Raw genomic sequence first — 25,915 nt, 5'->3', positions numbered from 1 at the left:
GCAGCACTAGGAGAAGCTCCCCTAGTGACTCCTACCCAATGCTTAACTCTGTTGTGGCAGCTTACAAGCACTCTTTTCCTTTTTAATTTTTTTGAAATATATCTCCATAAAACACATGCATGCATAGCATTTACATAGCAAAGACAAAATACTCATCCATTTTTCCATTAAAGAATTTAAGAAATAAAATAGCAATGATTTAAAGTCCCAGGTATTCCTCCCAAGTACTTCTTTCATCCACTCCCAATTTCTCATTGACTCTACATTCTTTGTCATTCCCTCTTTTCTTATACATAACAGCCTAAGCAATTTTTAATGTAAAACTTATCATGTCACAAAAAGTATACAATATGTTACATAATTCATATATATATGTGTGTATAATTGTAAATAATGTAAACATCCTATTCACATAAACACAAAATAATACATGTACACATATAATAACAGTCATTTACAAGTATTGAAATTATTTAAAAATGAAATAAACTCAGAGAAGTCAAATAAATTAATATAACTTTATGTATTTAAAATTAAAAGAGAACTCAAACTCAGACGTTTATTTCTAAATCTATGGCCTTTTCATAAGATTCCATGATATGCCAAGGGGTTATTTTTAGTAAACCAATATTTGATAAAAATATTACTAGAATTCAGATGTGTTCTAAAATAAATTTCTACGTTATTTAACACAAAATATTGACATAAAGCTATGCTATATATTTCATTTATTCAGAATATGAGCAAAGTTTGTCATGTATCTGGGTTTAGGCATGTCTTCCTGTACATCCAATGCCCTTCAAAGTTCCTGACTCTCAATTTGGGAAAATGACTCTATTCTAGAGTCTAATTACTTAGTTTTGCATTATTCTGACTCAAATGCAGCAGTGATTTTGCTATTTATAAAAGGAATCAATCCTTTAAGAAGATAGTCTCTTTCTAGTAAAGTGCAAACTGGCATATCAAATTCTACCTCAGATAGGAGATGCATCTATCCAAAGGACTGTATGTATTCATAAATCAGAAAATTCCACAACCAACCAAGAGAAGAGATTACAAAATTCTACTTAGTGCTCTGAGCATTTCATTCTGATTTGGAAAAATAACACTAACTCAGTCTTCTTTTGATTACTTTATGTCATGAAATATTCTCTTATGAGGCTCTCACAAGATAAAGAAGAATATAAGAATATGTGAGCAATGAATCTTATGATAATCGTATGCTAACTAGAACTAGAGAATGGGTAAACAGTTTCCATAATGAAAGACTTTATAAATTAACAAGTAATAAGTGGTAAACTTATTACCCAGAATATATCTATGCATGCAAAATTTAGAATTATGCAAATGCCCTCTCATTTTTGTGAAACCTAGAACTATCAGAAAACATTTCCTTTATCATCTGGTCTGAATTTTACACGAATTTGTCTAAGCCCTCATTGCACGGATTTCATAGTTACAGCTTAACTTGGGAGGACTGTATGACTGACCACAATGATGTTTTGCTTTTTAACAACTTGACCCCATTAGTTCACCATTAGCTGCTATAGATGATTTCCAGGAGGCTGAAAGCTTCTTCCCTAAGTACCTGTGTCTTTTCTCTACCCGAGGGTCTCCTTCAGCATCAGGAAACCTTAAGGACACTTCCAAAGGCAACCTTCTGCCAATGGAGTTGTGATGTTAGTGAATAAATGTCCAGATTGCTCTCTTCCCTTCCCTCCCTGCTTCCACACCTCGGTGGATTCTAAGACGTGTTACACACGGCTTCCTACAGAGTCTCCAGCAGGAATAGGCTCTAGCTGCCATTAGTAACAACCCGTTCATAAGACACACTTTCTCATCTTATTTCTCTTGTTAGGTCTCACCTCCCCTTATTCCATTGAACTGCTTCCCAAGAGCACTCCCAGTAATCTACTTGCAGTCAAGCCGTTCTTAGTATCTACCTTTGGAGTACTCAGACTAAGACTTCATTCTCATTGTGTGATCACCAGAATCATCATCATCACTGCATAAGTAACATTAAGCACTTCATATGTGCCAAACATGATTCTAAATATTTGATATTTATTTATACATCTAGTCCTTCCTCAAAACTTTTGATATATCTATCTTCATCATCCTTAGTTAAAATGCAAAACCAGATTTTTCATGGAGCCAGTATGGTATATGAACTTAAGTTCTGCTTGCATTGAGTATTTATGTGTGATTTTTATTTTTTTAAAGGTTTATTTGAGAGAGACAGGGAGCACAAAAGTTGGGAGGGACGGGGGGAGAGGGAGATAAGCAGACTCCCTGCTGAGTGTGGAGCCCAATGGGGCTCAATCTCATGACCCTGAGATGATGACCTGAGCCAAAATCAGTCTGATGCTTGACTGAGCCACCCAGGTACGTGTGTGTTTGTGTGTGTGTGTGTGTGTGTGTGTGTGTGTGTGTTTAAAGATTTCATTTATTTATTGGAGAGAGTCGGGGGGAAGAATCTCAAGTGACTCCACTCTGAGGGAGCTCAGTGCAGAGCCCATCTCATGACCTGGAGATCATGACCTGAACTGAAAATAAGACTTGGGATGCTTAACCAACCACGCCACTCAGGTGCCACCCATATATGTGGGTTGTAAGAGAGATTTTGAGCCTGCCTTTTTCCTTAGATGACACTGGTGCATACATTTTTTCATCGTCACAGCTAGATCCACTCTGGTATTCCCTCAAAGGAACCCAAACCAACATTTCTGCCATACTTTTGCGACACTCCAAGTTCATGTGTGCACAAGTTCTATAAGATGTGGGGATGACAGGTGTTTACTGAAATAACCAGTCACATGTTTTATATTGGTCTGATAGGCAGATCACTCGAGGGTAAAACACAACTTAAGTGTACTTCTGAAATCCTACATTTCCAGACTTTATGACACCAGGTAGATCTTGATAGGTTACATATGATTATCATTTGGTAAATTTATTATCAGTCTATTTGATAAAACAATGCCATGGAAGAAATGGATTATTTTCTATTCTTGGCTAAACTTTTACTGAATAGCACTAAGGATGAAACTCCCAACCATTTAGTAATACAGACTTTAACAATGACTCTGTATCCATATATTGGGTAATATTAAAATTCTATATTACTGTATTATTATATAAAATCTACCTCTCTGCATATGGTCAGGTATACTTGCTATAATCACAAGACCGTATGTTAATTATTAATCCAAAATGCTATGGCTGTCTTTCTTCCCTCTCATCTCTCCCTTCAAAAGTTGGTCTTTGTCACATTTCAAACTACTAAAAACAAATATTTCTTTTTTAATTTCCAGTATGATTAATATACAATGCTCTATTAGTTTCAGGTATACATTATAGTGATTCAAAAATTCTATACATTACTTGGTGCTCATCATAATAAGTGAATTCTAAATCCTATTCATCTATTTCACTCATCCTCCTACCCATGTCCCTTTGGGTAACCACTAGTTATTCTCTATATTTGACAATTTTTGAATCTTTTTTATTCATTTTTCTTAAATTCCACATGAATGAAACCATATGGTATTTGTTTTTCTCTGATTTATTTCACTTAGCATTATACTCTAGATCCATCCATGTTGTAGAAAATGGCAAAATTTCACTATTTTTTTATGGATGAGTGATATTGCATTATATAGATACATACATCACATCTTCATCTACCAGTGAACACGTGTGTTGCTGCCATACTTTGGCTATTGTAAATAATGCTGCAGTAAACATAGTGCTGTGTGTATCTTTTCAATCTTTTCCATTTCCTTTGGGTGAATACCCAGTAGCAGGATTACTGGGTCTTATGACAATTCGATTTTTAAATTTTGAGGAAACTGCATACTGTTTTCCACAGTGGCTACACCAGTATATGATCCCAGCATCAGTACAGCTTTTTCTCCAAATCCTTACCTTACTTGTTATGTTTTTTATTTTAACATCCTCACAGGCATGAGGTGGTATCTCATCGTACTTCTGATATGCATTTCCCTGAATATGAGTGATTAAGCATCTTTTCATGTGTCTGTTGGCCATCTGTAGTTCTTCTTTGGAGTAATGTCTGTTCATGTCATCTGCCAATTCCTTAGTTGGATTATTTGGGTTTTTTGGTGTTGAGTTTATATACTTTGCATACTAATCCCTTATCGGATACTTCATTTGTAAATATCTTCTCCCAATCAGTAAATTGTCTTTTTGTTTTGTTGGTTGTTTCCTTTGCCGTGAAGCTTTTTACTTTGATGTAGTTCCAAAAAGTTTATTTTTGCTTTTGTTTCCCTTGCCTCAGGAGACATAAACAGAAAAATGCTGCTATGGCCAAAGTCAGAGAAATTACTTCTTTTCCTGTCATCTAGGATTTTTATGGTTTCCAGCCTCACATTTACGTTTTTAATTCATTTTGAGTTTATTTTTGCATATGGTGTAAGAAAACTGTCCAGTTCCATTCTTTCGCATACTGCTGTCCAATTTTCCCAACATCATTTGTTGAAGAGACTGTCTTTTCCCATTACATATTCTTGCCTCCTTTGTCATTGATCTATTGTTCTTTTTCATTTCTATTTTGTTTCTCTCTGCTCTAATATTTATCATTTCCTTTCTTGTACCGGTTTTGGGCTTTGTTCTTTTTCTAGCTCCTTCAGAAGTAAGATTAGGTTGTTTGAAATTTTTCGCTTAAGGTAGGCCTACATTGCTATAAACTTCCCTTTAAGAGCAGCTTTTGTGGCATCCCAACAATTTTGAACCCTTGTGTTTTCATTTTTCATTTGTCTCCATGTATTTTTTTTATTTCCTCTTTGATTTATTGGTTGACCCACTCATTGATCCATGGTATCACACTTCCATGTTTTGTATTCTTTCTATATTTTTTCTTGTAGTTAATTTCTAGTTTCATAGTGTTTAGTCCACTTACATTCAAAGTAATTATCAATAGGTATGTATTTATTGCCATTTTATTTCTTGCTTTATGTTTGTTTTTGTTTGTTTGTTTTTACTTCTCTGTTCCCTTCTTCTCTTGCTCCCTTCTCTCAGTTTGCTGGCTTTCTTCAGCAATAGACTTGGATTCCTTTCTTTCATTTTTGCATATATACTACCTATTTATGCAGTGGTTACCATTAATTTTATTTATTTTTAAGATTTTATTCATTTATTCATGAGAGACAGAGAGAGGCAGAGACATAGGCAGAGGAAGAGGCAGGCTCCCTACAGGGAGCCCAATGTGGAACCTGATTCTAGGACCCTGGGATCACACGCTGAGCCAAAGGCAGACACTCAACCACTGAGTCACCCAGGCAACGCTACCATTAATTTTATAGATAACATCTTATGCATATAGCAGTCTGTACTAAGCTAATGGTTGCTTACGTTTGAACTCTTTTTAAGATCACATTTTAGGTATATGGTGTGATACTTTTTACCCCCTTTTACTTTGTGAATCTTTTGGCTGATTTTTATAGATATACTTAATTTTACTGCTTTTGTGCTTCCTACTTTTCTTCCTCCTGTTTATGGTCTTTCCTTTCCACTCAAAGAGTCCCCTTTAACAATCAAACAAATAGATTTTTAAAATGTTAAAATTGAGAACTAACTAGAACCATTGACAGGGTGCAGACTCTGACATAGCTAAAAGAACAAATAATGATACTCTGAAATTAAGGCAAAATTATAGTAGTAACAAATTTGTCATGGTTTGAGGTATTAAGAAATGATGTTCCCATGTATATTTGGTGGTTTATATGATGCCAACATGGATGTTCATATCCGGAGGTTCTTCAAGTGGCATATAAACTTTGGCTTACTTTGTTGCTCTGTGAAAATTAGAACTGTCCCAGATGGAAAAATGTGTTAAAGTATATATTCCACATCTCTAAATCTACATTTTTTTCTTTGACTGCCAAGTATTTTAAGAACTTACATGTATCACAAAGATAGATGGTGACTTAAGGGGTGTTAAAGAAATAGCTAATTTATCCCATATATTCTGAATCTTTTAACAGATGAAACATTTTCAGCAGACATTATTTTCTTCAGATGATCAACACCTGATAATAGGTGGCTCGACACATTTTTATTTAAAATATGGAATTCTATATTTAGATAAGGTAATATTTTTAAACTTTTATAAATTTTCCTTTTGATAGTGTTTACTTATAATAAATTTATATAAACTTCAATAAATTATCCCTATGAATGTGACTACCTTCATTTATATATTTATATTTAATGAAATTAATATGTAGACAAAATAGTTTCCATTAGTCTTTTCAAATGCCACCATTTGCTTTTACTTAAATGGTAAACATGAGATAAATTGAATTTATTTAATTAGTAATTAAATAGTTCAACATATTTAACTTGTTGAATACTTATATTTTAACCTTAAATTGGTGGACACTGGACATTAATATTGTGCATTTCTTCCCAAGTGTGTTATAACAAGTTTTTTCTGACACAGTGATCTAGAACTAAAACTTGCCATCATGTTAAATGAATATTTAAAATAATTTACCTTCCACAGGAATGCATAATGTAACCAAAGACTTATAGTATTGTGAAACAGCATGGTACTTAATATCAAAATTAAACCTGAGGTTGAAATTACAGAACATCTATCTAGTTCATCTCACTGCCAGTAAGAATGATTAGGTCCAAATCAATGTACGCAATTAAGAAATTGTTTTTAAGGCAAAGATATTAGATAAGATACTTTGGGAATAGTGGCAACACTTCTATTTATTCTTTTTACTTCTTACTCACTGGACATGTTTGTAACATTTAAAGATGTACATTTTTGGAATGTGTGTATGTAGATTTTTTTATTATAGCTAAAATTATAGCTTTGCATTTGGAACTAAAAGAAACATTTTAAATTAATTTTTTAAGGCAAAAGAGATTAGATAAGTAATATCAATTTGAAAAAGATTATTACTTTCTGAAATGTGTTTATTAACCGTAATGACTAAATCCATTATATATCTCTATGCTGCTTATGTACTTTTGTAACTCTTCAATTTCTCTGTAGCTATCATCAATCTATCAATCTATAATATTAAAATGGTAGAGCTGGTTTACTATCCCCTACTTCTCTGATTTAAATCTTCGTCAAATTTCACAAACTCAAGTAGAGCATAATGTCAGTAAAAATAAAAAAAAAATTTATTTCTAACATAACAAATTGTGTAATATAAAACTCAAACCAAAGTCCTTGACATTTTTGTCTTCAATTAATAAGGCACTATTTATGCTAGGCTGAATAGAGTAATCCAATATATTGTGATTTAATAGTCCTCTGATAATATATGCTCAGTTTGGTTTTAGATATTAAACCAAGCATGTTTTAGCTTTGAGAGTTCATGCTTTCTTTTTTTAATGTTTGGAATATATAGAAAATAATTTGCTTAATTTTGTAATTTATGACATTTCTACTGCTCCTTGGTTTCATATACAGGGAAAAATTACATGACCTTTACCTAACAGAAATAGTGCAGTTGATAGCTTTACTTGGAATCCTATTTGTCATTTGTACTATATTTTTTGGATATTATGCATCACACATTGAACGCTTTGAGACAAAGTGAAAACTGATACTCCAAACTTATGAATATTGCACTTAATATTTCTATTCATTTGTTTATTGTTTTATTCATCTTTATAATTTTTAAAGCTGACTTTAGAAATAGTCTGTGTTGGGTTATTTATATATTCATTTATTTTTTCAAAAAATAGAGTTCTTTGCAATATGAACTATTAGACTGAAAGGATACAGTGAAGACCTAGTATGTTTATTCAACTGGAAGTTCTCTTATGGGAGAAACTGATGTTTAACACCATATGATAAAATGCTGTAACACAAAAGACAAATATCTAAACTTAATTAAATCGGTCTTAAATTTATTGAAACCCATAAAAGTATGTGGGAAGAGAGCTATAGACAAACCTTTGAAATATGATGATGAATGTGAAATAATATATGTAACTTATACAACGCAATTATTTATATATTCAACACGTTGTTAGTCAGGGTATACATTTGTTACCTACCAAACTTTCCAGATATATTTCTTTGCCATCCATATCATCTCCAAATATAATTTCCAAATTTAAGCTGAGTCTTGTTAGGTCCCTCAAACAAAAACCACATATATTTTCAGGTAGAATTTGCATATATAAATTTTTTATTTAAATTTCTATTTTTTGAGAACGTTAAGAAATTTTGCTTTGAAGTCATCTGTTCTTCTTGTTTGTCACAGAATTCCTAATGTTTCATATTCTAGAAAAGATTTATTTATTTGAGAGAGCGTGTGTGTGTGTGCACAAGTGGGGGAAGGGCAGAGGGAAAGAGTCTTCAAGCAGACACTCAGTCTTATGACCCAGGAGCTCATGACCTGAGCTAAAACCCAGAGCAGGAAGCTCCCCGGACAGAGCCACCTGGGCGCCCTCTCAATCCTTACCACACGGTTGCTTGTCCAGGCCATACTTAGGCTATGCCAAATGCAGAGCTGGAAGATGGGAAAGCCCTGCAGTGTACAGGCCACAAGGACTCGTTTTTGAATGCTTTGCGTACAGGTATATTTCCAATACAACTTACCAACAATTTTTCTCTAAACTTGGCCTGCTGCAATATGGAGAAAGAAAGAAGGCTGGCAAATATGAACAGGAAATACAAAATATGAACTAAAAAACCTGGACTGGAAATATAGTGTAAGTAATAAGGCCTGTAAATCCACAGCTGTCTGTGAATTCACTGCATAGATCACTGCAGGTTATTTTTGGATATCTGATTCCTTATCCTCTCCGGGGCTAGTGAACACTTTAAACTGGAGTTCACATGCTGAAAATAAACCGTTTAGGCAGCATTTTCTGTTGCCTATATTTTTACCTATCCCTAATTAAATACAAGCTTAATTTTAATTTCCCATATTCCAATCTACAGTCTACTTATATTCCACTTAAGATAAAGTATTTCAAAACATTAGTCTATAAAAGGTGGTGAAAAAGAAGGTTGCAAAGAGAGAAGAAACTTCCAAAATTTGAGTTCTTCACCATATGCAAAAAGGATAGTCATATTTTCTTCTTATAGGCCTTTTAAAAGACTGAGTTACATGTAGTTTATATAAGTAAAGTAAAAGAAAAATAATATAAGTCAAAGAAACTTAATTTGTATAGTGTTTGTTTATTTAGGGTTACTAGAAATTTCCGGTGTCCCAGAAATACTGCAAAACTCTCACTTTGAGGTGGGAAATCCTATTTCTATAGCAATAAATCAAAGTTAAATTTTAAGGGTTAGATTCACTTAAATACTTAGACCTTATAGACTAAGTGTCCATATTATAAATAAAATTTGAGGCTGAATTGAATAATATTATGTAGAAACATTCAATTTCAAATATTATATTTATGAACATATATTAAGGAATATGAAGCCCACAAACATTATTTAGGTGTCTCTCACACAGCCAGCAGATATTGATAGGTAGTATAACATAGATAGGGCAAAAGTAAATATTCAAAATAATCATTTTTTTAAATTAAGCATTTCATGGAAGAACTGTGCCAACTCAGAGTCTGAACACACCTGACATAAATATAATGAATCAATCAGGTACTAAGTAATGCTGTAGAAGGAAAACTATAGACACAAATTAATTCATCCAAATATTACTTATTAGTTCTTTCTCATCCTTTAGGTGCCACTGATTTAATTCTCCTTGTATGGGTTTCCTTCTATCAATTCATCTGCTCCAATTTCATAGACAATGCAGAATTTTTAACACACCTTTCTCAGTCCAATGCAACTGGCATCTATGAAACATTATTTATGTCACAAGTTTTTGTAGGATTTGAAAGCATAAGAACATAACTCCCATTACTGAATTAGTTGCACTATAGCTGTGGAAAGAAGTAATCACAGAAGTTCAAATTTTTTGTGGTGATTACTATAATAAAAATGTACAGAAGATTATGAGAAGATTGTTCTGGGGGAATTCATGAGTTGAATATTGAAGCATATGTTAAACCTCGCAGGATAAAAGAAAACTGGTAGATGAGTGTTTTGACTAGAGGGAAACATTTGCAAAGGCACAGAGCTAGGAAACAATAAATGCATAAACAAATGCATCGTATTTAAGGCAAAAAATCCTAGACGATGAGTTTAGGCAGATAGGCATTTCTTGATGATTTGAGCTATATCTGGTAAGTGATGGGATGACAGTGGCTATTTTAAGCAGACCATTGACAGCATGTAGTTTGCACTTTAAGTGAATCCTGCCCCAATATAGATGATAGGTTTGATTTAAGCAGGACTTCAGGCAAGGACACAAGTTAGGGAGTTGCTGAACGGGATTGACAGGCATGAAATGATGAGGGCTTAAACGGGTCCCCAGATTAACCCCCGTAGGCAATGCCGCTACAAGAGAAATACCATGACTCTGGGATCGATAAGAGGTGCACGTGAGAGAAAGACATTGTGAAGCTGGAGCTCAAGTTTTGAGGGTATGTTAGTGAAGGCGACCTAAATTGAGATAAATATCGACGGGGAAGATTGTGAAGCACGACGGCTATTTTGAGTGTCAGTGGCTTATGGGAGAGCCAACTAGAGGTGCCTAGAAAGGACAAGGGCTGCGATCAGGAAGCCGGCCGTGTTTACGTGCAATCGCGCCTGCAGGAGCTGGGGCGCGGGGAGAAGAGCCTCCCGCAGGGGAAGCCGTCCACACTGCGGGCAGCTGTGCAGTCCGGGAAGTCAGAGCGGAAGGGTGTCCGCGGGTCGCCGCGCTGGCCCAGGGGAGCCGCGGACCCCGAGCATCCGAGCGCAGAGCCCCAGTCTTAGGGCCTGGCGGGGGCACGCGGGGGCACGCGGGGCACGCGGGGGCAGAGGAGCAAGGAGAAGGAGCTCAAACCTGAAAAAGAAGTCCCCCTGTTGTGGTGTCGTTGTTTTGTCTTGGTCGCCACCCCCCCCCCCACCAGTGCTGTCCCCGCGGCACCGCCCACCCACCCGCTTCACGCTTGAACGCGCAACCCTCCCGAAGGCGTCCCCAGGCCCCAGGCCCGAGGCAGGAGCTCCGCACCCCCCCCCCACCCCCACCCAGCTCAAGGCAGCTTCTGGCCAGAAAACCGACCAAAGAGCTACTTTTCATAATACTGAGCTTTTGTTACCTAGAAGACTTTAAAATGTTCAAGAAATCATCCAGAATGTTCCACTTGGCAGGAGCTTCCCTCGTACCTCCATCATTTCCAGGTTAAAGCCTTTTTAAGAGTCCCCTGAGAAACAGACGAACAAAAACAAACAAGGGGACAAAAACCACTACAGGATTTCCAAATACAGAAAGAACAATAGAAAACTGAATGCAAAATGGAAAAGGAATATTTGGGAAGCAATAAAGCCTTTTAATAGAATACTACCGGGAATTCAAGACAATACTACCGGGAATTCTATGGGACTTTAAATACAAGAAAATATTTACGTTTTAACAACTTACCCAGTTGCATCCCTTCCAGACATGCACCCTCTGCCGCACGGATACGCATAATCCAGTGGCTTGAGCACTTGGTTACTCAGACCAACTTTTACACAGGAATTCAATTTTCATTGTTCTGTCCCTTGTGCATCTATGATCTCAAGCAGGGGTCCGTTTAATCCTTACAGGAAGAGTCGGATGAGGAGCACAAGTCTAAGAAACGGATTGCACTTCACGTTTACTGTATTTTATAAAAGCCAGGAAAACTATGCCAAACACTGCCTTTCCTCAATGTGACCTATTTGTTCATCCCTAAAATAGTTACTCACCTGGGGCCTCACCCTGGACCAGGGCTCTGGAGTCTGACCCGGCCGTTCCTCGGCTCAGTCCAGGTTCTGAGGCGACCCAAGCCGCCCCCTTTCCAGCCTGGGCTCTAGGCCAGACCCAGCCGGTCCCCAGATCCCCGCGGGGCCCAAGCCGGCGGCGTCCCAGCCCCATGCAGCCCTGCTCTCCGGGTGTGTGGCGGTGGGATCTCTGGGTCTGCGGGTGTGCGGGCGTCCAGGTCTCTGGGCGTGCGGGTGTGCGGGCGTGTGCGGGTGGGGGTGTGCGGGCGTGGGGGTGTGCGGGCGTGGGGGTGTGCGGGTGTGGGGGTGTGCGGGCGTGCAGGTGTGCGGGCGTGCGGGTGTGCGGGCGTGGGGGTGTGCGGGCGTGGGGGTGTGCGGGCGTGCAGGTGTGCGGGCGTACGGATGTGCTGGTGTGCGGGCGTGGGAGTGTGCGGGCGTGGGGGTGTGCGGGCGTGGGGGTGTGCGGGTGTGGGGGTGTGCGGGCGTGCAGGTGTGCGGGCGTACGGATGTGCTGGTGTGCGGGCGTGGGAGTGTGCGGGCGTGGGAGTGTGCGGGCGTGGGGGTGTGCGGGTGTGGGGGTGTGCGGGCGTGCAGGTGTGCGGGTGTGCGGGTGTGCGGGCGTGGGGGTGTGCGGGTGTGGGGGTGTGCGGGCGTGCAGGTGTGCGGGCGTACGGATGTGCTGGTGTGCGGGCGTGGGAGTGTGCGGGCGTGGGGGTGTGCGGTGTGCGGGCGTGCGGGGCTGGGGATGTGCGGGCGTGCGGGTGTGCGGGCGTGGGGGTGTGCGGGCGTGGGGGTGTGCGGGCGTGCAGGTGTGCGGGTGTGCGGGTGTGGGGGTGTGCGGGTGTGCGGGCTGCGGGTCTGCAGGTGTGCGGGTGTGCGGGCGTGCGGGCGTGGGGGTGTGCGGGCGTGCGGGCGTGGGGCCTCCGCAGGGAGCAGCGTGGGGACCAGGAATTGCGCGTGGGGCCAGCCTGTCCCCGAGCGGCTCTGGACTCTGGCTCCGACCCCGTCACGTCCTGCAGGCGTCCGGACGCGAGATAGAAAATGTAAAGGGAAGGGAGCCTGCGAGCTCCCCGGGACGCTGCGGCAGGAGGACCGGTGCGCGGGGTTCGCTGCCGCCTGGGAGGGGCAGGACAGCGGCGCTGCGGCTCGGGGCGCGGGGGGCGCGGAGGGGGTTACCTCGAGGACAGCAGTGCAGCCGCGAAGGACACCCAGTGCTCCCTGCACGCTCGCTCCCCACGTGGGCGCCAGCACCCGCCCCCGCCCCCCCCCCCCGCCAGCCACCCTCCGTCTCTTCCCCGAGGTGGGGAGTCCCCGAGGCTCACCTGAGAAGAAGGGGAAGAGCAGTGGGAGGGCGGCGAGCGTGCCCGAGCTTCCCCGGTTAGGACGCCCTCCCTGAGAGCTGCGCCCCTAACGGAGGTTTGGTGTGGTAATGGGGACCCAACTGTGACTCCATTTAGGGCCTTATCTTTAACGAGAGATGATAATTGTATTCTGACTCATGCAAACTGCCAAAAGTAATTAGAAATTCAGGAAAACTAGTTGGATATTTAGTGATATTTAAGGAATATTGATATGCTTATTTGGGGTATGATAACGGTGTTGTTGGTTTATTTTGGAGAAATAAGACTTTTCAGATCCTTCTTTGAATTCAAACAACATGATATTGACGTCTGGAATTTGTCAAAATAATGAACCAGGAGGCGTAGGTAGGGATAGATTTGAAATGACATTGGATACTGTGTGTAATGAGGTAACTGAGGATTCGTTAAGCAGTTTTTCCTATTTTAATCTGCTTTTGAAATTCTCCAAAATAAAAAGATTAAATTTTTAAAATTAAAAGCGATTTTGAATTACGGACTAGAATTTCAGCATTGAATGAATAGAACTTACCCAAATTAGAATCAATTTTATGTATGAATAAACTGTAGAAATAGGTTGGAAGCAGCACTTAAATTTTGTCAGCATTTAAGAGAAAATACAAAGGAAATGTCACTCTTTTATAGATAACCTGAATTAATTTATCTCTCGATTTTACTTCTCTATAAATCTGAATGATTTAATTCAAATAATGGGTTATTGATGGCATTTTTCTAAATTTTCCATCGACTTAGGAGAAGCAATTCCTATTTACATATTTTACTGGTGAATCTTAATTATCCACAGAGTAGAATGTGATTTCTTCTCTTAATTAAGAAATACTATAATCCTTGTGATTAGTTTCAGTTTAAAATTGTATTAAGTACATATTAAATGGAAAATTTTTATAAATTAGGAAAAGTAATACATCTTCTCTGTCCCAAAACTTACGGTATGTTTTGTGTGTATGTATGTGTGTTATTTTGAAGATTATAACTTAATCATAAATGATATTTATATTATTTGGAGGTTTTATATCTCAGGCTCCAGAAAGGCAAGAACATTAATCTTTGCCATAGACAATATATGTCAATAAAAACCGACTTAAGAATTTTATCCTGGGATCCCTGGGTGGCGCAGCGGTTTAGCGCCTGCCTTTGGCCCAGGGCGCGATCCTGGAGACCCGGGATCGAATCCCACGTCGGGCTCCCGGTGCATGGAGCCTGCTTCTCCCTCTGCCTGTGTCTCTGCCTCTCTCTCTCTCTCTCTCTCTGTGACTATCATAAATAAATAAAAATTAAAAAAAAAAAAAAAAAAAAAGAATTTTATCCTATACATTTTCAATAGTTAGAGAAGACAGGTGTTGCTTTCGGCTAACATGAAACTGTGACATTGTAACGATCACAAATTATGTGCGCATGAGTACCCATAGCTAAACATGTGAATTATTGGTTTTAATTGTTGTCTTAAAAGTTATGGTTTTCTTTCCTTGATAAGAAGTGGGCTAGTTCATTGCATTTGATTAATAGGTAAAAAGCTGGTTTAAAAAAATATATATGACTGATATTTGCCTTTCTGCAAAATGACCTTATATTGCAGTTGAAGGGTTGAAAGTAAATGGTGCTCAAAGAGAATACAGAGTTTTTGTCTTTGAAAAAAAAAAAAGATACGCTCCTTGGAAATGCACCACTCGAAACGTGATTACCACGTAGGAGAACCCAGTAATTTCTCTTGCCTTGAGACATAGAAACCCCAATTTTTTAATGATGTGCAAAGCATTTAAATAAAAAATAAAAAGTGGATGTATTACTTAGTACTGCTTTGAAACAAATTCGTTCCTGTAAAACATCAGTCTCTCTACGAATGCAACCCACCAAGAGCTTACCATTCAAAGGTACATATTCTATATCTTTCTACTCCTGTATGAAGATTTTCTAATCATTTCACATAAAGGTTTTAACTTGTCTTAACAGGTTTTTTAAATAAACAAGTATTTTGTATTAGACACTAATTTTCTTTTTTTTTTTTTAAAGATTTATTTATTTATGAAAGAGAGAGAGTGAGCTGCAGGGAGGTGCAGAGGGAGAGTGAGTCTTAAGCAGACTTTGCGCTCAGGTCTCATGACCCTTAGACCTGAGCAGAAACCAAGAGTCAGCACTTAACCAAATGAGCCAGCCAGGGGCCCCTAGGTACTAATTTTCTAAAGATTACTAGCTAACTGCTCATTATACAAATGAGTTTAATGTTATCTATGAGGTTTAAAAAAATCATCTTGAGGAATTTGTTTGCCTGTACCAGAAAAGTGAACTTTCACTGCCTTAATTATTGTATTTTCCTTAAATCACTGGTGTGTTTTATATGCATTCTAAAGGCTACTAAATATCTAAGTATAAACATCACTCACTTGCCTATAACCTTCTACATATAAACTATTAAAAACAAGAACTAAGAAATGTGTTCCTCTCTCCTTGAGTTACCATTTGAAAAATAAAAGCTTAGAGCTCACACATAAGAAAGAAGTATTTATTGACTGTTCTTTCTGGGCCAGACATAGTTAAGGTCCTGTTATAAAAAGACAACGAAGCAGAGTGTGAGTGTGTTCTCAAGGAGGATACTCTTGGGTTAGCAAGTTAACAGACAAGGAAATACAGCATTAAAATAGATTATAATCTATGCTGAGAAAGCACGAATTAGAGAAATTCCTGGAAGTGCAATTTAGGTGGGGCTTCCGGGAAGAAATAAATACCTTGCCTGAGACTTGAGGTAGCAATAATTAGCCCTTCGTGTGTGTGTGTGTGTGTGTGTGTGTGTATGTGTGGAAACTGGGTGACTTGGAACATCAACGTGGAGATGAAGGGAAAGGACAGGCAGTAGGGAGCCCTTATGCAAGAGAGCTTTGGGCTTGAAGGAAATACAGATTGTGCCTGAGGCTCAAAGATGAAGCTCCAGGGGGAGAGCCTCCCATGGGGGGTGGGGGGGGGAGCAGAAAGCATTTGTACCAAGCTCATGATTTCAGTTCGCTTGAAGACCGTGAAGAATCACTGGGTTGTTTTAAGTAAGGGAATTATGTGTGAAGACTGCATTGTTTATTTGTTGAAACCACATCCAACTCAGCAAGTTTACTGTTTCTGAGAATGCTTTATGATCGTAAGAGTGAAAAGTCGGCCACAGTATAACAGAGTTTAGTTTAGAGTTTATACACAGAGTATAACTGTGTTATAACAGTATAACACAGTATTTCAGGTCCTAGTGACCCACATTCAGTTGGCCTAAAATCCTGTTTTTCACACCTGAGCTCCACAAAATACAGAAAGAGACGGGAAACTCAGCACCAGATCGTCTGTATGCTAGGAAATCAGTGAACATAATACCTGGAAAAAGAATATATTACAAGAACAATCCTTTAACTTAAAATCAGTATGAGTCTTTGAAGAGATCCATTTCTCCTTTTTCTTAGGTGTCTCTAAACTAGAAGTTTTTGACTCCGTTTCCATTGGAGCTTCCCACCCAGGTTCCCACAATTGATTTCATCTTCTTCCCTAACTTAACCGTTTTGCAATGTAACATTTTCATAACCTCTTCTTAGGCTACCCCATCAACAAACTTTTCCCCTTATGTCATGAATAACAAACTGAATGTGTTTGCATGCGGGCGCGCACACCACACACACACACACACATGCAAATAAATGAAATCCAAAAATACTCTTTCCACTCAGTGTCAGATTTCCCATAGTTAGGCTTTACAGTTTCGCCCCCATTATTCATTACAGAGGGAATAGTGAAAAATTGTACCTGAGGAAGGTGTAATCCTTCTTTACCTTTCTGTCACATATGATGCTCTCACATTTACCCATATGAAATCACCTATGACTTTTTCATTTGCCTCTTACGCAATTGATTACATATGGAATATACCTTCAGAGCTAATCTCTTTTCTTTCAACAGAGATACAGACCTTTATTATTCCATTATGCATGCGAGTTTACAGCTATTTGTACTGTTTAGGAACAAAGGAATACTTGCATTATTACCAGGATGTCAAATTACCATGTGAGACAACCAGTAACTGTTTTGGGAGGTTATTTTCACAGAACACACTAACAATCTCCAAATCATACTTCCAAGACCAGTTATATTATGAGATCAGGACACGCGGATGATATGTCTAACTGCCACAGAAGCCTCCATCTTTCACAGGCAAAAAGGACTGATATCCTGGTGAAGGGTCTCAAGTAAACAGCGTATTGTGTCAGTCTTTGAAAGATCTGCAACAGAACGGTCTCTCTCCTCTTGTGGATACAGGGTTGAAAGGGAGCATCTTTTCCTCTCTTTTTGAGACTCCCTGTTTATCCTGAAGACGTTCATTTCTAAGGCCCACTTCCAGAACTTCATTAGTTAACATTCAAAGTAAAACAGCAGACCTGATGTGATCATGACAGTGCACCCCACCACTATCACCACCACCGAGACTCCCCGATCTCCCAAAGGAGTCAAGGTTGAGCTGGCACAGTGTTGGGCTTTCCATCAATACAGGTGGGGAGAGGAAGATGCCGGGTTGTTCATAATTGACATAGCCTCTCCATTTCTGTGCATGTCTGGAAACGTCCATAATAAAGAGCAAAACATTACAAAAAAAAAAAAAGAAGAAGAAGAAGAAGACCGATACAGCTACATTTTCTCATTAGGCAAAAATGGGGTAAGTGGTTAAGATTTTACTTATGGCAAAATAAGCAGCATACAGCCTCAATCTTCCGCAGATGCAAGGCCACACCTGGAGCCACAGCACGATGACAGCGAGCACACGTCCACACACCCGCCCCCGGTCTGCAGGCCGGGCTCCCGGAAGGCTGGGGAGGGTGGGTGTGTGCCTCACGCACGGGCAGGGGCCTGGGTCCACGGGCAGTTCTCGAGGTCCTCGTTGACCCGGAGGCCAACTGGGGCCGACAGCGACCCGGACAGATCTCAACGGCCAGACAGGGATGGGGCACGGAACAGACCTCGACGAAGGTTCATCGGAAGGGCCCGGAGGCAGGGAGAGACGTGGTCCAGAACACACGGCACACGGCTTCTCGCGCAGCCTCCTCCACGCCCGGCAGCCGGGGACCCCGCAGGGCAGACAGGCCAAAGTCAGAGATCCAGGAGGGGGCGGCAACCGGGCTGGCGACCCAGGGCTTTGGAACAATCAGTTTGGGCTGACGGCCGACCCTGCGTGCATTGCGCAGTGGCGGCAGCAGCGACACCTGCCGCGGATGAGCACGGCCAGCGCCAGCACCGAGCTGAGCAGGCCACCGGCCTGAAGGGGCAGGGCTTGAGGACGCGCTCGCTGGTCCCCCTGGAGGACGGCTGGTGTCCACGTTACAGCCAGCTGGGAAGGGCCAGGGCCCAGCACACGGTCCAGGCAATGCGGGCAAAAGGCCGCACACGCTTGAGGCGGGTGTGCCGAACGTGTGAACAGTAGGGGTGAGACCCTGTAACGCGGAGCACTGATGTGAAGACCCACGAGGGCCACGAGGAGGCGAGAGAACATGGTCGCTTATACCTATTCTTGTAACTGAAGTCCCGGGGGGGGGGGGGGATGCCAGTGTGCGGAGGCCACCATGAAGACACGGCGGGCGGGCGGCCTGGTCGGCGAGGCGCAGGTCCGACGGGGGTCGTGGGGACACTGGGGCAGGGTCAGTTGGGCTCGGGGGCCCGGGGGCCCGGCCTGCCCTTCTCGGCGCGGGCCCCTCGCTCATAAGGTAGTACTGCAGGGGGTTGGGCCACAGCGCCTCGCTGATGATCTCCACCGTCTTGTCCGACTCGATGGAGCTGTGGTTGGAAAACCACCCAAAGAAGCTGCGGCTGTTGTCCGGGCTCCCCGGGCTCAGGGACGGCAGATCGTGCCCCGGCAGCCCCTGGACGGGGGTGGGAGGGACACCACCTGGCCCGAGGGCCCGCGGCGTACTCCTTGATGAGCACCTTGTTCTGGAAGTAGGGGTTGCGGCCGAAGTAGAACTTGATCTTGTAGCCCAGCCTGGCCAGGCTGTAGAGGTAGCCGAGGGCCTCCCGCTCCTGGCTGTTGAGAAAGGACGACAGCTGCGGGTGGTCCTGAAGGCGCGCCCCAGAAGCCAGGATGCTCGGGATGAGCAGGTTCCTGCGCTCCAGGTGACGCAGCCGCAGCTGCCCGACCCTGCGCCACAGGCCGGCGCGTTCATGGTCTCCAGCTTCAGCGGCACCGCCTCCAGCGTGTCCACTAGGCCGCCGGGGCCCGGCCCCCCTCCCCCGCCCCCGCCTCCCCCTCCCCCTCCGCCGCTCCCGCCCCGCCCCGCCGTCGTCCCCCCCCCCCCCCCGCCCTTCTGCCTCCCCGCGGGCCCTCGCCGCCCCCCCCCCCGCCCCCGCCCCCGGGCCCGCAGCGCGAGGTCGCAGTCCAGGGGCAGCGCGCAGGCCTCCCCCGCCGCCTCCGTCTCCGCCTCTCCCGGGACCCAAAACTGAGTCAAAACAGCATTAAAACAAAGTATATTATACTATGGAAATAGACACATAGGAACAGCTAAGTCTTAATACATGGCGTTAAATGACACCAAGAGAGATACGTGGTTTTGTCAAGTAAAGATGCGGGCCCTACGGAAACTAGGTGAGGGCAGAGGTAAGGGAAGCATGGTTGGAGCACTTCATTCCACTCTGGAGTCTTAAAACTTGAGAACTGCTCAGACAAGAAAGAAAACAGCAGGTGGGGGGGAGGAGCACTACTGTCAAAGAGAAGAGCATGAATTTAGGCCAAATGCTGGAAAGAACAATTGGGTATTTTAGTATTTGTATTACAAAAAGTGAGACTCCACTGGGATATACTTGAAGTTCAGCAACTGCCTGTACCTCCAGACTCCTCTCTGCCCACCACGCTTCGCTCTACAGAAGCCTGAGTGGCTAAATCTCTGTAACTTTAGAAGACCGGAGGTCAGAGGGGGCTTGCTCTGTGGGACCCAGGAAATTGAACAAAAATCCCCTACCCCTGGACAAGCAGAGCAGGACTGATTCCATTTTGTGCTACACCCGCCTCCTCCCCTATGATCCTCACATGACCTGCTTATTGCTTAAGGCGCTGCCCCACCCTAGTCAGGCCGCTGGGCACACCCTAATCGGAAATCGGCTCATAACAATGTAACCCTGCTTTGTGTCCCCCAAAACTGGCGCCGATTCTGACCAAAGTAATAGGCCAGCTCAAGTGGATACTATAGGGTAAGGTGTAATTCAATCGGCCACCTGCGTGTGGACCGACATGACTGTGCAACTTTCTGCGTATCCCATGGGCCACTGGCCCCTATAAAACTGCTAGGCCTCTTAGTATCGGGGTCCAAGTCCCTGCTCCGCTGTGTCGGGTGCACTTGGACCCAAGCTTGAGCTTGTAAATAAACCCTCGGGTGGGGATCCCTGGGTGGCGCAGCAGTTTAGCACCTGCCTTTGGCCCAGGGCGCGATACTGGAGACTCGGGATCGAGTCCCACGTCGGGATCCCGGTGCATGGAGCCTGCTTCTCCCTCTGCCTATGTCTCTGCCTCTCTCTCTCTCTCTCTGTGTGACTATCATAAAAATTAAAAAAAAAAAAAAACAAACCCTCGGGTGTTTGCATCGGTGTCGGCTCCTCGGCGGTTTCTCGGATTCGCAACCTTGGGCACAACAGCTCTGGCATTTCCTAACGGGCTGTATGTGCTTATGGAGTTCACGTATGCTGTAGCACAGGAGAAAATCTCCTAAAGGTGGGAAATAACAGATTTTTAAGACCTAGAAACCATGTTTGAATGAGGATTAGCAGTTGGTGAACCGTCATTTGTTCATTCTCTTAACTGGTTATATTTTCTCACTCATCTCTATTATTTAAGCAAAAAAACAATTTCCTAATAATTATAATAATTTACACCAAGCCCCGGGCTGGCTTATAGTCCTTTTAATGCTTTATAATCCTATATAAGGACACAAGAGTGTCCTTACTTAACAACCACCACCTTCCCACATCCAAGCTGGTATTCTCTTCAAATATGTCACTTAGAGTTGGCATAACTAATACCAGATATGTCACGTGCATGCTCTTTAAGGGGTAGGACAACAAGACTGGATTCTACATTCCCTAGAATTTTAGCACTAAAAGGTTTTTTCCTCCCAATATTTTGAGTCACTTATTTTTAGATTGCATTGCAATCTCAGATCTTCAGTATGTAGAATAATGTACTAATGGCCAAAATTAAAGGTAATTCTCTTTGTTAAGAAGTTCAAGTGTGGGTGGTCTTGGAGTCTTATAATTACCTCTATCTGAAACATACTGCTGTCAATGATCCAGGAGAACAAAGGACACCTGCCTTAATCCTGGGGCTTTCCTCATAATTCTATCAAAAATAGCTCTTTACAGGGCACCTGGGTGGTTATTCAGTTGGTTAAGTCCCGAACTCTTGATTTGGGCTCCAGTCATGATCTCAGAGTCCTGAGATCAAGCCCCATGATAGGCCCCCACATTGGGCTCCATGCTTAGTGGAGAGTCTGCTTCTCTCCTTCTCCCTCTGCCCCTCCCCTGCTTGTGCACATGCTTGCTCTCTCTCTAAAATGAATAAATAAATCTTTAAAAAATAAAAAAATAAAATAAGTAAAACAAATAAAACAGCACCTTGTCTTTCTTCCCAACCACCTTTTACTCTTTACTCTCTTACCCTGATCTATTTTTCTTCAGAAATGTGCTTCAAAGTTACTTAACTACCTATCAACTCATTCAAATACGAGGTAATCCAATACAATTTATTTTTAATTCATATAAAATCTTTCCTTTAAAATAATTGTTTAATCCTTCATTAAAGACTAAAAAGTTATTTTTAATAAACCCCATCCCATAACTGCCACATACAGAATCACTTTATAAATGTCACTGAGCACTCTTGTTACATATGTAGTAGCACTTTAAATGTTATGCAAGCCTCAAATAATATACGGATTTTCCATGTCTCCATATAAATGTCATTATTTGAAACAGATACTGGGTATATTTTTGAAATGTTATCTCATTAATCATCATTGTTCTACAAAATGATGGTAGTAAAAATACAGTTTACAGTAATGTAACTGTGCAAAATGATTTTAATTAGAAGACAATATTGTGTGTGGTTCTATAAATCTAATTTAATGCTATTCATTGCCTGGAAGGTCAAGAAATGGGCCGACCAAGAAGTAGGTAATAAGAGAAACAGGATTTTACTTATGGAGTTAAACTCTAACTTCCACACACTATATGATATACATAGGCCAGAGATATCATTTTATGAAGACAGAATCACTTGCAAAAAGAATATGATGGCAAATTGATTAAAAAATTAACATTACTGAAGAAAAAATGTGCCCAGATTTTGTGAGAAATGTATATGGAAAAAAAGAAGATGTTGGCAGCAGCTCTCCACGATTATATGAGGAAGAGATTGCCCTGAGTCAACAGTTTGGCCCCTCTTTGGAATGAGCAAGGGAATCTATTGAGAAAATGGCTACATCTGCCTATTTTAGCCTGTAGGCATGAAATATTCAAATCCTATAAGTACCCCTCTGTTTTATTCCCACCTCTCAGACACCAGTTCTGATTCTATTGTCAACCAGCAGTCTTCTGATAATGGTCTCCTCATGCAGCTTTCCTAAAGGAAATGTGCTACGACAGTTATATTTCTGTCATAAGATAATAAATTTGCATTGTAGCTTATATATGTCGCTTCTGATTTTAATCAACATGAAGCAGCCTTCTCAGCTTGATGAACTTGATACTATTGAACTTACCAAAATTTGTCCTAATAATGCAAAAGACCAGGTCACCATGTCCTATACTGTGATTAAATAAGCATTGTAAATTGTCCCTTTGCAATCAATGTCTCTCTTTGACAAGTTACGAACTTGTTTACAACATCTTCAAGATCAAATCTATAAACGGTATGGTACTACCCCACAAATAATTGTAGACTTCCAAGAAAGTACGTTTTCTTCTTTTGTAAAATCTTGATAGATTTCCTAGGTGTCATTGCATTACCGACTATGTTAAAGATGCAAATCGTTCTGCAATATATGTCTTTTGCCTTACTGGAGAGTCAGCTTTTTCTTTCTTTATTATATGGATAAAGGAGGGGGATTTCTTTAAAGTCCTAAAGTATAGATGTAAAGAAATTTACACATTTTCTCTAATTCCTTCTTCATAGAACTCCGTCTTCTATGATTCTAACATATCATCTGGAAATTATATTTCTATTATTTCTTTCAAGACTTTGCTTCAAGCACCTGCATCCCAGGAGAGCATACACATGAGAAATCTCCAGGTCTTACATAATTGTCTCTGAATAACCCCTGAATTAGTTCTTAATCAAAAGCAGGAATTTTTCCATCTAAAGGCCCAACCCTATTAATAAAGACTGAATTTTGTAGTATCTTGACTCTAGTCCTCATTCACATGGTAATGACGGTTCCTGCTCTTCCGTAGTAGTTTTGAATCCTTCATCAACAGATTGTAGGACAAATGTTTAAATAAGTCTTTAATGTATGTAAATGTATCCCTGGATTCTTGTTTCCTACTCCACCTTCAACTAATCCAGTAATTAAACACGTAAAGAGAAAAAATAGAGTAATAAAATTAACACTTTTTAAACGTGGAGTGATGTGAATTATTTGTTCCTATATTTATTCTATAAGCACTGCATCTAACCGCTGGACACTGAAAAATCAGACTACAAACTGGAAGAGCTAGGATATCTACACACAGAACAAGGCACATAGAAATATGCATTTGCCTTAAGAGAATCACTTGATTTTACTTTAATTGAAACAATATCGGGACGCCTGGGTGGCTCAGCAGCTGAGCGTCTGCCTTCAGCCTGGGGCGTGACCCCGGGTTGGTCGAGTCCCAGGTCGGGCTCCCCACAGGGAGCCTGCTTCTCCCTCTGCCTGTGTCTCTGCCTCACTCTGTGTCTCTCATGAATAAATAAATAAAATTTTTAAAAAAAGAAACTAATTGAATATTTCTGTCATGTTAAAAACGTGCTAGATTAAAAACTGCAAAGTACTAGGATAAAAGATGAAAGATTGCACAACTCAATATAGAACTGCTATATGCTATTATAAAAACATAAGTGCATCCTGAACACAATTCCAATACGTTAAAGAGGATTTTTTCCCCCCACACCACCAAGCAATGCTCTGACAGCAGTGGAGTGTCTAAGAATTCAACTCAATTCTGACACTATCTACTTGGCATAGATTCCACATTCAGTCATCCAAGACTGCCCCCTGCCCCCCACTTCAAGTGCCAGTCGCAAGTCCAGGTGTCACCTGTACTTCTGACCAGCTGGCTATAAATCATGGGCTCCCACAGCCTCCTCCTTAGGTTCCATTAATTTGCTAGAGAGGCTTACAGAACTCAGGGAAACATTTTACTTACTAGTAATGACCTCGTTGGCTTATTATGAAAGGATGTAGCTCAGGAGCAGCCAGACGAAGAGATGCTTACAGCAAGGTATGGGGAAAGGTCATGGAGCATCCACGCTCTCTCCAGTTTTGCCACTATCTCTGCATCTCCACCTGCGCACCAACCCAGAAGCTCTCTGAACCTGCAATTTTGAGCTTTTATGGAGGCTCTATTAAATAAGCAAAATTGATGAACTCATTGGCCATTGGTGATTAATTCAGCCTTTAGCCTCTCTCCTCTCCCTGGAAATCAGGGAGGGAGACTAAAGTTCTGAACTTTTATTCACAGTTGGGTTTCCATGGCGACCAGCCCCCATCCTTAGGTGCTTTCCAAAAGCCACCTAATTAACATAAACCTGGTTGTGGTGGCAAGGGGCTTGTTATGAATAGCAAGATATCAATTTTACCTTTATGGCTCCAAAGCTATTTTAGGAATTAAACACAAGAGACCGAATATTATACCAAAAAATGCTCCCATTGCTCTTATCACTCAGGAAATTCCGAAAGTTTGGGAAACTATGGATAAAGACCAAATATACATGAGCGGTGTATTTTGGTCATTGAATGGCCAAATATGGATTTCTTATAAATCACTATTTTGTGAAATATATACCAACTTTGATTATAGAACAAATTAGAATAACTTCATCTCCCACGCAAGGGGTGATGGTGAAAGGAAATGGAATTTAGGGGGGAACTCTCCAGAAATAATTGTCTGATTTTTATTAAATGTCTTGAATACAAGCTATCCTCAGGTAGCACCCTAGATGTAAGGAAGGCAGTAAAGAAGGCTGATTTTAAGAAGTATTCAAATGAGTCAGAGGCTAGAGTCTCAGGCCGTGGGAGACAGGTTTCCAGAAGAAAGTTGGACCACCCTTATCGAATACTCAAAAAGGTGGCCGAGTAATTGGACTGAAAAAAGGTCAATACGGTTTTGGTTTCCACTGATGAAAAATGTTTCTGAAAATAGGTCAGAGCCCTCTTTGTTTCATGGTCCCAACTTCTTTCAGTTGACTACATTATCAGGCAAGTAGAAAAGAAGCTAAGAGAGTATTATAAGTCTCATAAAGACACAGCAAAATCCAGAGGAAAGAAAAGGGTATTTTCTCTTTTTGAATTAAATAATACCTTGCCCAGAAGTGCTCTCCCCAGAGAATTTTTCCCATTTGGCCTATAGATAAATCATTTGTAAAGAGGATCCGACCACCACTAGGTTAAATAAATGTAGCTTCTCCCCTGATGCTAAAGATGCTGCTAGCTTTCCCTGAATCAAGTGGCTGTGAGGCAGATAAGACAACCTGATT

At 41.3% G+C, this 25,915-nt stretch overlaps 1 long non-coding RNA gene across 1 annotated transcript; it reads right to left on the bottom strand.

Moving 5' to 3' along the window:
• Positions 1–8,625: 8,625 nt before the first annotated feature.
• On the bottom strand, positions 8,626–24,868 carry LOC144293461 (uncharacterized). The gene is made up of 4 exons (XR_013360688.1): positions 24,586–24,868; positions 11,484–11,675; positions 11,161–11,265; positions 8,626–10,904 (listed from the first exon to the last, which is right to left on the bottom strand). It is a non-coding gene; the product is annotated as an uncharacterized LOC144293461 (long non-coding RNA).
• Positions 24,869–25,915: the final 1,047 nt, after the last annotated feature.

The sequence above is a fragment of the Canis aureus genome, chromosome 21, assembly GCF_053574225.1.
Source record: "Canis aureus isolate CA01 chromosome 21, VMU_Caureus_v.1.0, whole genome shotgun sequence".
Lineage (NCBI taxonomy): Eukaryota > Metazoa > Chordata > Mammalia > Carnivora > Canidae > Canis > Canis aureus.
This window is presented reverse-complemented; position numbering and strand designations above follow the sequence as displayed.